The 12,258-nt window shown below is 35.2% G+C and overlaps 1 pseudogene; it reads right to left on the reverse strand.

Moving 5' to 3' along the window:
- Positions 1 to 4,928: 4,928 nt before the first annotated feature.
- LOC143683107 (alpha- and gamma-adaptin-binding protein p34 pseudogene) lies at positions 4,929 to 5,895 on the reverse strand (annotated as a pseudogene).
- Between the last annotated feature and the right edge of the window lie 6,363 nt (positions 5,896 to 12,258).

A 12,258-nucleotide genomic window follows, 5' to 3' on the forward strand; every position in this document is an offset into this window, starting at 1 on the left:
GATCATATGGTAACCCATGACAAACTCTGGGATCTGCCCTGAAACTTACTTGTTGAACAGTGCTTTGAAAACTATTTCTTTTTTATTCCTTTGCTTTGTATATATTTTATACTATACAATAAAAAAGTTTAGAAAAAAGATATGACATATAAAATCCAAAAGACAAAATGCTAGAAGAAAGTACTGCCTTTACAGTAATAACATTAAATGTTAATGGATTAAACCCCTCAATAAAAAAAGATATGAACTGGCAGAATGGATCATAAAGCAGGACCAATCTATATGCTGTCTACAAGAGAGTCACTTTAGACCCAAAGACAAGACCAGATTGAAAGTGAAAGGTTGTAAAAAGATATTTCATGCAAACAGCAACCAGAAAAGAGGTAATTATGCTAATATCCAACAAATTACACTTGAAATATAAAATAATTAAAAGAGACAAAGAAGGATGTTATGTATTAATAAAAGAAATAGTTCCTCAAGAAGACATAACAACCATAATATTTATGCACCAAGCCGGAGTGCCCCAAAATACATGAGGTACATGCTAACAACACTGAAGGGAGAAGTAGACATCTCTACAATAATAGTTGGAGATTTCAATGCACCACTCTCATTAAGAATAGAGCATCTAGAAAGAGGATCAATAAGGAAGCAGAGATTTTGAATAATATGATAAATGAACTAGACTTAACAGATATTTACAGAACATTATACACCACAACAGCAGGATACCCATAATGGAATGAAGGTGGAAATCAATAACAGGCAGAAAGCTGGAAAATTCACAAATAATTTGGAGGCTAAATAACACACTCTAAAACAACCAGTGGGTTAAGAAAGACATTACAAGAGAAATCAGTAAATATTTTGAGGCAAATGAAAATGAAAACATAACATATAAAAACTCATGAGATACAGTAAAAGTGGTGCTGAGAAGGAAATATATTTCCCTAAATGTGTGTATTTAAAAAAGATAAAAAATTGAGGAATTAGCTGGTCACTTGAGGGAACTAGAGAAAGAACAGCAAACTAATCTCAAAGCAAACAGAAGGAAAGCAATAATGAAGATTAGAGCAGAAATAAATGAAATTGAGATCATGAAAACAATAGAATCAACAAAGCCAGAATTGGTTCTTTGAGAACATCAGTAAAATCAATGAACCCTTAGCTAGGCTGACAAAAAAAAAAGAAAAAAGAAAAAAAGGGAGAGAAGATGCAATTAAATAAAATCAGAAATGAAAGAGGGAACATAGCTACTAACCCTGCAGAAATAAAGGATATAATGAGAGGACACTATGAGCAGCTATATGCTAATAAACTAGACAATATAGACAAAAAGACAACTTTCTAGTAAAGCATAAACAGCTAATATTGACTCAAGAAGAAATAAATGACCTCAACAAACCAATCACAAGTAAAGAGATTGAATCAGTCATCAAGAAGCTTCCCCAAAAGAAAAGTCCAGGACCAAGGCTTCACATGTGAATTCTACCAAGCATGCAAGAAAGAATTACTACTAATCCTACTCAATCTGTTCAAAAAAAAATTGAACAGAAGAGAAAGCTACATAACTCATTCTATGAAGCCAGCATCACTCCAATATCAAAACCAGGCAAAGATACTACAAGAAAAGAAAATTACCAACCAATCTCTTGAATTAAATATAGATACAAAATTCCTCAACAAAATACTCATAAATAGAATCCAGCAGCACATTAAAATAATTATACACCATGACCAAGTGAAATTTATTCCAGGTGTGCAAGGCTTGTTCAACACAAGAAAATCAATTAATGTAATATACCACATCAATAAATATAAGCAGAAAACCCACATGATCATCATGATTGATGCAGAAAAGGCATTTGGCAAAATTTGACATCCTTTCTTGATGAAAACACTTCAAATGATATGAAGAGAAGGGAACTTCTTCCATATGTAATGGAAACATATAAAAAACCTACAGTAACATCATACTCAATGGAGAAAGACTGAGAGCTTTTCCTCTGAGATCAGGAACAAAACAAGAACAAGGATGCCCACATTATTATTCAACATTGAGCTGGAAGTACTAGCTACAGCAATTAGAAAAGAAAAAAATAAAGCATCTGAATTGGAAAGGAAGAAGTAGAACTTTCACTGTTTGCAGATGACATGATGTTACCATCAAAAATCTCAAAATTTACAGCAAATCTTCTAGAGCTAATAAATGAGTACAGCAAAGTGGCAGGATAAAAGATCAACACCCCAAATCAGTAGTGTTTCTATCCACTAGTAATGAACAATCTGAGGAGGAAATCAAGAAAAGAAAATTCCACTTACAATAGCAATCAGAAGTATCAAATATTTCAGAATAAATTTAACCAAGGTCACAAAAGACCTACATAATAAACTACAAAAGATTGCTAAAAGAAACCAAAGAAGACCTAAATAAATGGAAGAACATAACTTGTTCATGGATTGCAAGGCTATATAATATAGTTAAGGTGTCAATTCTACCCAAATTGGTTCTAGATTAAATGCAATACCAATAAAAATCTCAAAAACTTACCTTGTATAGGTAGAAAAGCCAATAACTGAATGTATTTGGAAGAGCAAGGTGTCCCAAGTAGCTAAAAATATCTTGAGAAAGAGGAATGAAGTGAGATGTCCCACATTCTCCAACTTTAAAGCATATTACAAAGCCACAGTGGTCAAAACAGCATGGTACTGGTATAACAATAGATATACTGACCAATGGAATCAAGTTGAGTGTTCAGAAAGAGACCCTCTCATCTATGGGTAATTGATACTTGATAAGGCAGTCAAGCCAACTCAGCTGTGACAGAGCAGCCTCTTCAATAAATGGTGTTTGGAAAACTGGATATCCATATGCAAAAGAATGAATGAGGACACATATCTCACACCTTATACAAAAAATAAATCAAAATGGATCAAAGATCTAAACACTACAGCTAAAACTGTAAAACTTTTAGAAGAAAATGTAGGGAAATATCTTATGGAACTTGCGATAAGAGATAGTTTCCTAGACCTTACACCCAAAGTTCAAGCAACAACAAAAAAAATAGATAAATGAGATCCCCTCAAAATTAAACACTTTTGTGCCTCAAAGGACTTAGTCAGGAAAGTAAAAAGGCAGTCTATGCAATGGGAGACAATATTTGGAAGCCATATATCTGATAAGGGTTTAATATTCATAATACATAAAGAGAATCTGCAACTCAATAAAAAAGGCAAACAACCCAATTTAAAAATAGGCAGAAGTTACTAGTAAGTTCAACAAGGAGGCAATATGGGTTCTACTAATTCTTTGACTGTGTCATAAACTACTTAATTGTATTATTGCAAAGGATCTAGAGGTACTTAAGTTTCAAAGTATGGTATCAGCTTATATCTTCATCAAAACAAAGGCGAACAAATCTAATATATAGACTATATTACTTTTGGATTCAAAGGCACCATTATCATTTGATAGTGCCTGATGAGGAGGAGTATATTTTTCGATGCAAAAAGAATATTTCCTTTGGGTGGAATTTGAGAAATCATAGAAAGTCCTCGAAATTTTAATCTAGCCACTCTTCATTCCCAAGTGAGAAAATTGCGTCTCAGAGAATTCAAGCTTGTTCAAGGTCACACTCCTAGTTCCCTTAAGTAGAAACAAAACAAAACAAAAAACAGCAATAAAGATTTTTATTTGTGGTACCTTCCACTCTTCCTTTGGAAACGTTCTCTTTGGTGATCAGTTCCCCCAGGCTGGCACTCTCAATCTTGCCCTCTCAAAGGATGGAGAAGAAAGGTTTCTGCCTTCAAGCTGCAGACCTGGGAGTTTGGAGAGGAGCAATCAATCCCAAAGAAGCTCAGGAATTCATTGTCCAACTTTTCACACCCTTCCTCACCTCAACTCCACCTTCCCTTAGTGTCACTTCTTTGGTAGTGATCTCTGGTTTATGAAAAGAAAAATGGAGAAATTGTTTGAGGGCATACTGTCCAATAACACAGTTCTGACATCTCAAGTAGCAGGGGAGAACTCTAAGGGAGAAGAATTTCTTCAGGATAATGCTCATGCAAAAAATCTTGGTATATGATCCCATACTGTTTTCATGACCCTTATGGGAATTCTTTAAGCTTCTCTCTCTCCCCCTCCCTCTTTCTCTTGCTCTTTCTTTCACACACACACACACACACACACACACACACACACACACACACATCACATCACATCACACCTCAGTAGAGGGGTTTGTTTTATGTATACCAGGGTTAAAAAAAAATCACATGGTTTTCAATATTTTCTAGCATGAGCCAAGACACTATACTGCAAATGAAAAGCCTAGCTGTCTGTTTTGTTGATTTGTTTGTTTGTTTTCTTTTTTAGTTAGCGACTAACTTGGGGCCACTGACTTTGATTCCACCAATGTTGTGCTGCAAATCACATCTGCAGCTGCCTCATTTCTTCCCATCTAACGCATCATAGGTAAAAAAAAAATCATGGTCCTTGAAAGTCGTGAAGCAACAGTGTAACCAGAAAATACAGAACACCCAGGAAAGGTGGCACAAATCCCAGATCTATAATAACCACGTTTGAATGCAGGGAATATTATTTAAAAGGCTGACTAGGAACCACTTAGTGGTTTCCTTCTTCTTTAACTTGCACAATTCACACAGATCTTTGAGTCTCATTCTACCCCCATTCCTAGAACAAAGAAGTGCATTTGAAAACCTGGCCCTCCTTATTGTCATTTTACCCCTTACACCTTGTAATATACTGAGAAAAGATTTAAATTTCTACTAAAATCTAAAATTAAAGAAACCTTATATCCAAGTCAGATGATCAAAATGATGATGGGAATTTCAGCAAAATATAACTGGGTTGAGTAGGGAAGTGTCCACTGAGCCCAGGTAAAGGGGATTACTATCTTGGTTAGTCAATCCGTAGTATGAATAATTTTGTTTTCTTCATCAGATGGAAAGCCTTCAATCTCATCTATGTCTCCCCCAACTGCCATCCAGAATGCTTTGACCACCTTTTCTACACGCAACTTTCTTTGCTCGTGAGGAAGTGTCAAAGTGTTGCTGTCATTTATTTTTCAACTTTGAAAACAGTCTTTCAAAATTCTCCGAAACTCCTCTTCCAATAGTAAGACTGGCTAATTCGTGAATATCCAGGTCTAACATGGGATCCACAGTACTACCCACCTAGGTGTCTTCTGTGTTAGATGTACCACTCTGAGCATCCAAGAGCGATTCAGTTCTATCTGCTGCTGGTAAGTGGGGCTCCTCTGAATGGCAGGTCCCTACTGACTCAATGGTACGGCTTGCTGCAGCCAATGAGCTAAGGAGGCTAAAGCCTTGGTTCCTATCATTCTTCATCATTACATTGGACCAAGACTTTGGCATTCAAGGCTTCTACATTTCACTTTACTCCTGTAGATTCTGGGACATCCTCCTCCTCAGGAAACTCCTCTGGACTAAGGTCTACCCATTCAAAGCACCATGCTTAATGTACCATTCTTAAGCTTCTTGCCTGTTTATATCATTTTCCAACACTATCACAGACCAAGATCATCACCTCAGGTAACCATGCTTCTGCCAGGGCAAGTCATGAGGAGACACTATCAAGACCAGATTTTTGTGTGCTGTCAAATATACCACAAACACTTGGACGGACTCTGCACTCTCTGCAGCAACGAGAAATTTGTTTGGCACCACACATACGTTGATAACTGCTGAATAGTATTTATGATCAGTAGTTCACAGATAAAATCTCACAGCATCACTGGAAGTCACTTCTGCAATAAGGTCTTCTGTTCCAAGGATATGTTGGACCAGTTAGTCCCCGGTGAAGGTGGGGGAGCAGCTGGTGACAAGCTCATAAGTGATGCCCACAGCCATTGCCCCAGTTCCCTTTAAACTTTTAACAGGACAGGGAGAACAACTGAATTGCATAAAAAAGAAACTGTTTATTTAAAGATAATGCTAAGAAACTTACTGAGAGGTTGGTAATTTTTGAAAACTAGGGTGACTATGGGGTGACCCTTTTGCTTTAGTCTGTAGGGATGAGAGAAAAGTTTCCACATGTTGTTTCTTACAAGAAATAGACAAACTTTTCAAACTTGTCACCAGTTTTCTTTGTGTTAAAAACTCAGAAGCAGCTACAAAGCAGTGGTAACTGGTCCACATGCTACTGGAAATTGACTAGGATATGACTTTGGTATACAAGTCAAAAATGTTCAACATTTACATTATGTTTTCCAGTCAGCTGCTTAAAGAAATTATTTAGGGCATAATGTTTTAGTTATGCTTGAAACCAGATGTCTCTGTTTATAGGCTTTTAACATTTACACAATTTATGAACTATGATATAGTAAATCAAATTGTAGTGTGATTCCACATGGTTGAATACTTGTGTTTCTCAAGTAGAGTTAAATAATATTTGTATATATGTCTGTGTGTGTATATTTTAAAGGCTTATTTTTGATTTTTGAGACACATGCAGATAATACTGAGGAACAGCTCCATACTACAAAGTAATGCTCCCTGGACTTTTAATCACTTTACCAGTTTCAGATATTTGTTGCTTACCAATTTTAGTCAGTGATTATTTATTTTCTGTTATGATAAAGGATTATTTAATTAACTTACTACCTACATAACTGTTCTACTTCATCCTCCTATTTTAATTATATCGTTTGTTTTTTGTTTAATGTACTCTCATTATTATCAATGTAAAATTAATACTAGAACTTCAATAGATGATTATTTTATTTCTTTTTTTATGTCCCTTTAAGTTTTTTTTTTTTTTGAGGTTCTAATTGTCTGTCTGTTCATATTTTCTTCTAATAGCATATATTTGCACAGTGATTACTAACTATCTGGTACTATTTTAAGTGATTTAACAGGCATTTGGTTAGTTTATGCTCACAACAATCTTATAAGGAAAACCTTATTATCATCCCTATTTTAGAGATCGGAAAATTGAAGATCAGAGATGATGAGTCAACTGGTCACCCAACTAATTAGTGGGAGAGCTAGGATTTGGACCCAGTGAGTATAATTTCAGTGTCATGATCTTAATTAACTAGGATGTTAGCTTCTTGCTTGGTTTGGCTTTTCAAAAGTTCAATCATATGAGAAATTCCTATCATTTATTTCCTGTAAGGAAAAAAGTAGCCTCTCAGAGTTTAGATGATAAATGTGTATATTATCTGCATTATAAAAAGGAGAAAAGAAAAATTTTATTATACTGTTCTCCAGTGACTTTGGTAAATTAGAATCACCATTGTGTGGACCTGTTATTGCTCCAGGAACGTTATCTGGTCAGGACGCATCTGACAGCCTAGTCACAGAAGGGACTGAAATCTTAGGTAACTTCCACAAAGGGGCCCATTTTAATGGACCCAAGGCTCCTAGATTTCCCAGTCAACATTAGAATCTGCTCTTAGTTTCTAGATTTGGTTGATTGCTGAGGTCTCAATTTAAGTTGAGATTTTTTTTGGGGGGGGGGTGCATGGTCCAGCAATTGAACCCGGGTCTCCTGCATGGAAGGCGAGCATTCTACCACTGAGCCACCCGTGCACCCTCACCTGGGATATTTTCTTAAAAGTAATTATTTTTATTGTTTTGCATTTTCAATTTCCTTTGCACTTTCAGGACTCTGGCTGTGAAGCAGCTGTCCATCTGGTTAATTATTTCCATGTGATCTTCATCTCAGGCATGTCTTCTTTTTGCTCTTCCCCTCCCTGCTGAGTCTCAGCATCCCTTCCCCACATGAAGAGGCAAGTAAGCCGCCTTCCCTCAGACATCCCGTAACCTGAGGACTCTCCCTCTGCCTTGCTTCCAAGTGGTCATTCTCAGGACCCTACAAGGACAAACTTCATCGGAAAACTTAGGTACGTGGAACTTTGATTTAAGAACACTCTAGAAGAAATTCGTTCAGATTAAAGCTTATTTTAAAAATAAATGACACACATACAAATAAATGGCAGATTTGAGTTTATGAATATATGGAGCTTGTGAGGCTTGTGATTTAAATTAATTCATTTATTTTCTAAATTAATAACTTAAGGATAGATTATACTTCTGTGCAAAAATTGCATTGGTGGATATAGTAAAAATATAAAAAAAAAAAAGAAATCTGACAAGGCATTACATATCCAATGTTCTTTCATACTAAAACTTGATGCTGTTCTCTCCTTTTTGTCTTCACATTGCAAGAGATACTCCTTTTTTGGTTCCTGTTTACTCAGATTCTAGATATTCTTGATTCCAGGCTACTAGAAAGTTGTTAAAATTCACTGCTCTCTCAGGCAGACCATGCAGCAAACTGGTAGTGAAGGGAGATTTTGGAGTTCATGAAACAATAGACGCATGAAAAATCCAGTCTAGTTCTAGACAATTATTAAGGTTGTAGGCTTCTCAACTTCAGATGTCTCTGTAGATATGGTGACCGTAATTTATAGGATAACACATTCATGAAGTATAAATTTACAAAGAATTGTCAAGCCTTTGGGAAACAGCGATAGAAAACATGATATTAGATAACATTCCCCCAGTAGTTAGGTGGAGTCAACAGGATTCTCTTACCCTAAATTCAGAGTGATCTCTTGTGGGGTGAAGAAATAGAGAACTGGGGGGGGGGCAAGGTGCAGGTTTGAAAGGGAGACAGAAACTTTATGGACCCAGGAGACCATAGAATGGGCGGGGCAGGTAAGTGGTCTGATCTCGTCATGGATTGTTACTCCATCTCTAAGCCCATATGACATTTCTCAAGACCTGTACATATTATGGCAACAGCTATCAAAAATACTTTCTAAAACAATGCACATTATAAAAAACACAAAAAATAAATGGGAAAGGAAAATATGCCAGCAGCACAGATCTGTTGTTTTCAGGGAAGTGGAGGCACAGCCAGCCCAGGGTTCTTATTTTGAAAAACTTATCATGGTTGGAACTGAGAATTTGAATGAAAACAGATCGTTTCTCTTTTCTGCAAATGTCATTAATTTTCTAATTCTTTGTACTGGAGTTGCATTATAGTCTTACCAAACAACTTAGCTTTTATTTAAATATTGTCTCATGTGGTTTTCCAAATGTTTAATGCCAGCTATTTTTTATCATTTCTACTATAATTTGAACTCCTTGAAGTCAGAGGCTTCTGGGCCATGATTATTCTCTATGTTGAAAAATACTGAACAGATATTGCTAAATAGAAACTGTTTAATGATATTCATTAAACGTTGTTCATGTGATTGTAAATTAAGTATTTTTTAAATTACTTTATGAATTTGAAAATAACAAGTAGCAAAACCTTACCCTCTTGGAAATTCTGTTGGAATGATTTGGGAACCATGGAAGTCCAAAATGAACTGGCTTGGGAAGGAGGTTTAGGTGGTACTGGAAATAAATCCTTTCTCTTTAGTGAGCCTTGTTTGTGCTTTGTGCCCGTGGCCATGTATTTCTGTGCTTGGTGGATTTTTCCCTTGCTCTGATTTAATCCTGGGGAAGTTAGTAACTTGGATGATTATTGCTCATTTCCCTTTTCTTTCCCCTCATTTTTTTTTATTTCCTAAATTCCACATTCTTTTCTCATCCTATATTATTTTCAGGTTGCTCTCAGAGGAAAAGATCTAAAATCTAGAATTCACAATGGTCAGGACTTCAAAGCAATCCATATATATATATTCCTGGTTCATAATTCCCATTGGGTCTTCTTCTCTTTCTTTTTCTCCTTCTCTCCCTATTCCTCCTCTTCCTTCTCCTCTTTTCCCATTTCTTCTACCTCCTCCTCATCATTTTGAGTTTTTCTGGATATTCTGCTCTGTTTAGGTTTCTATAAAAAACTTGCAATCACCTTTTCTACTTTAAAAAATTCTGTTGGTATTTTATGAGAATAGCACTTTCATTATCAGATTAATTTAGGAAGAATTGAAACTATCAAAGGGCATTTCTTCACATTTTCTGCATTTTCCATAATGTTCAAAATTGTCTTCACTAAAATTCTGTACATATCTTGGTGTGCTTACTCCAAGGTATTTTATTGGTATTTATTATTGTTTGTTGTATTTATTATTTTTTATTGTAAATGATATATTTTCTCCCATCTTTCTTCTGGATATAAAAACTATTAACTTCATATTAACATTGTATTACATGAAATTACTGAATTGTCTTGTAGTTTCCAGTTAATTTTCAAGGGTTTTGCAGGTATTTGATCAGCAGAAAGTGATATCTGTATCTCCTTTTAATTTCTGTACATTTCCTTTCTTGGCTGATACTTCTAGGACAATGACAAAAAATGTTAGTGAATGTGGCCTTTATTGTCATTTATCTAATTCTACTGAGAATGATGCTTATATTTCTCTATTTTGGATGTTTCTGAGTTTGAATCTTATGGATATTCTTTCTCTCCTTGTTTTATTTACTGCTTTAAATAAGGAGAGATTGTTGAATTTATCAATTTATTTTTTGTATCTATGAAAATAATCATGCGGTTACTTTATATATGTACATATTAATGCTATGATTAATATTAGTAGTTTTTCTCTAATGAATAACCCTTGCAGTCCTGGAAGAAACCATTCTTGGTCAAGTGCATTTTTTCCTTTTTCTATTGTGAAATATAACATATATACAAAAAGCAATAAATTTCAAAGTACATTGTAAAGAGTAGTAATAGAACAGACTTCAGAGTTTGGTATGGGTTACTGTTCAACAATTTTAGGGGTTTTTTTTCTAGCTGCTCCAAGACACTGGAGACTAAAACAAGTATCAATATGATTCAGCAGGCATTACTCATTTGTTAACTTATACCTTCTCTGTTATAACTCCTCCTTCTCCTTTGATCTTTCTCCCACTCTTAGGGGTATCGGGCTATGCCCATTCTAACTTTTGCTTGTTGGAAGAGGCTGTCAATAATATGGCATAGGGGGATGGAACTAGTTGCTATTCCAGAGAGGCTGGCCCCCTGGGTTTCAGGACTTATCTGGCCTAGGAACCCATCTGGAGGTTGTAGGTTTCTGGAAATAATCATAGTGCATGGAACTTTTGTAGAACCTCAGATAAAGGCCTAGGTATTCTTTAGGGTGGTCAGAAATGGTTTTCTTTGGGGTTTGGTAAACTATGGTAAACAACAACATCTAGCTGAAGTTTGGCTAAGAGTAGACCCCAGAATAGCCTCTCAATTCTATTTGAACTCTCTCAGCCATTAGTATTTTGTTATAATTCTTTTCCCTCATTTGATGAGCAACAAAAGAGGTCCTCCAGAAGTAACTCTTTGGCATAGCTATAGGTAAGCTAAGCTTCTCTACTACAGAAATAAGCATCACAAGAGCAAGCCTTAGGATCAAGGGTTTGACCTGTTGACTCTAGTCCCTAATGCCTGAGATAGTTATCAGGGGTTTCCCCACGGTAAAAGCTCGACAGTTCCATACTTTTTCTCCTGTCCCACAAGGGACTTAGGTGCATTGTTTTTTAATGTGTGCTGGGTTCTGAATATTAATATTTTATGTAGCATTGGTGCACCAATATCGTTTGTGAAATTTGTCCATGGATTTGTGTATGTGTGTCTTCTATGTTTATCAGATATGTTTGTACACATATTTTGGAAGTTCACATTCTTTTGTTAGTACTCAGAGATTTTTAAATTGACACTGGAGTTATAATATATCAAAAAATGTGGTAGGATTTACTGTGAAACCATCTTATCTAGTCCTTTTAGGAGTACCTTTAGTAGTGTTTTCTATTCTTTCTAAGGAAACTGGTCAGTATAGATTGTTCACTTTTTCTAGAGTTTCTTTTGGTTAATTATCTATGCCTATAAAATATCCATTATATCTAGGTTTTCAAACATAGTCAATAAAGTTGAGCAAAGTATTCTGTATGATTCTATTAACTTCCTCTATTTCTGTTTTATTTTCATCTTATTTTCTGTTTACATATTGCTATCTTATCTCTTTTGCCTTACTGCTAGATTGACTAGTGATTTATCTTTTATATTTTCAAGTAACTTGATTTGAGAATATTTGTAGTATTACTGTCTTCTAACTCATCTACTTTTACCTTTATCTTCATGTATTTTTGTTGTTATCTTCCCTCACTTTTCAGGATACTAAACACATTTGTTTATTCAGTTAACATTTAAGGCTATGAATTTCCCCGAGAATAAGGCTTTGTTTGTATCCCATAAAGTCTTATATTCAGTATTTTAATTTGTGTTATTTTATAATATTCTGAAATTTAAAGCTTTTATTTATTATT

This window comes from Tamandua tetradactyla, chromosome 5 (genome assembly GCF_023851605.1).
Source record: "Tamandua tetradactyla isolate mTamTet1 chromosome 5, mTamTet1.pri, whole genome shotgun sequence".
Taxonomy (NCBI): Eukaryota; Metazoa; Chordata; class Mammalia; order Pilosa; family Myrmecophagidae; genus Tamandua; species Tamandua tetradactyla.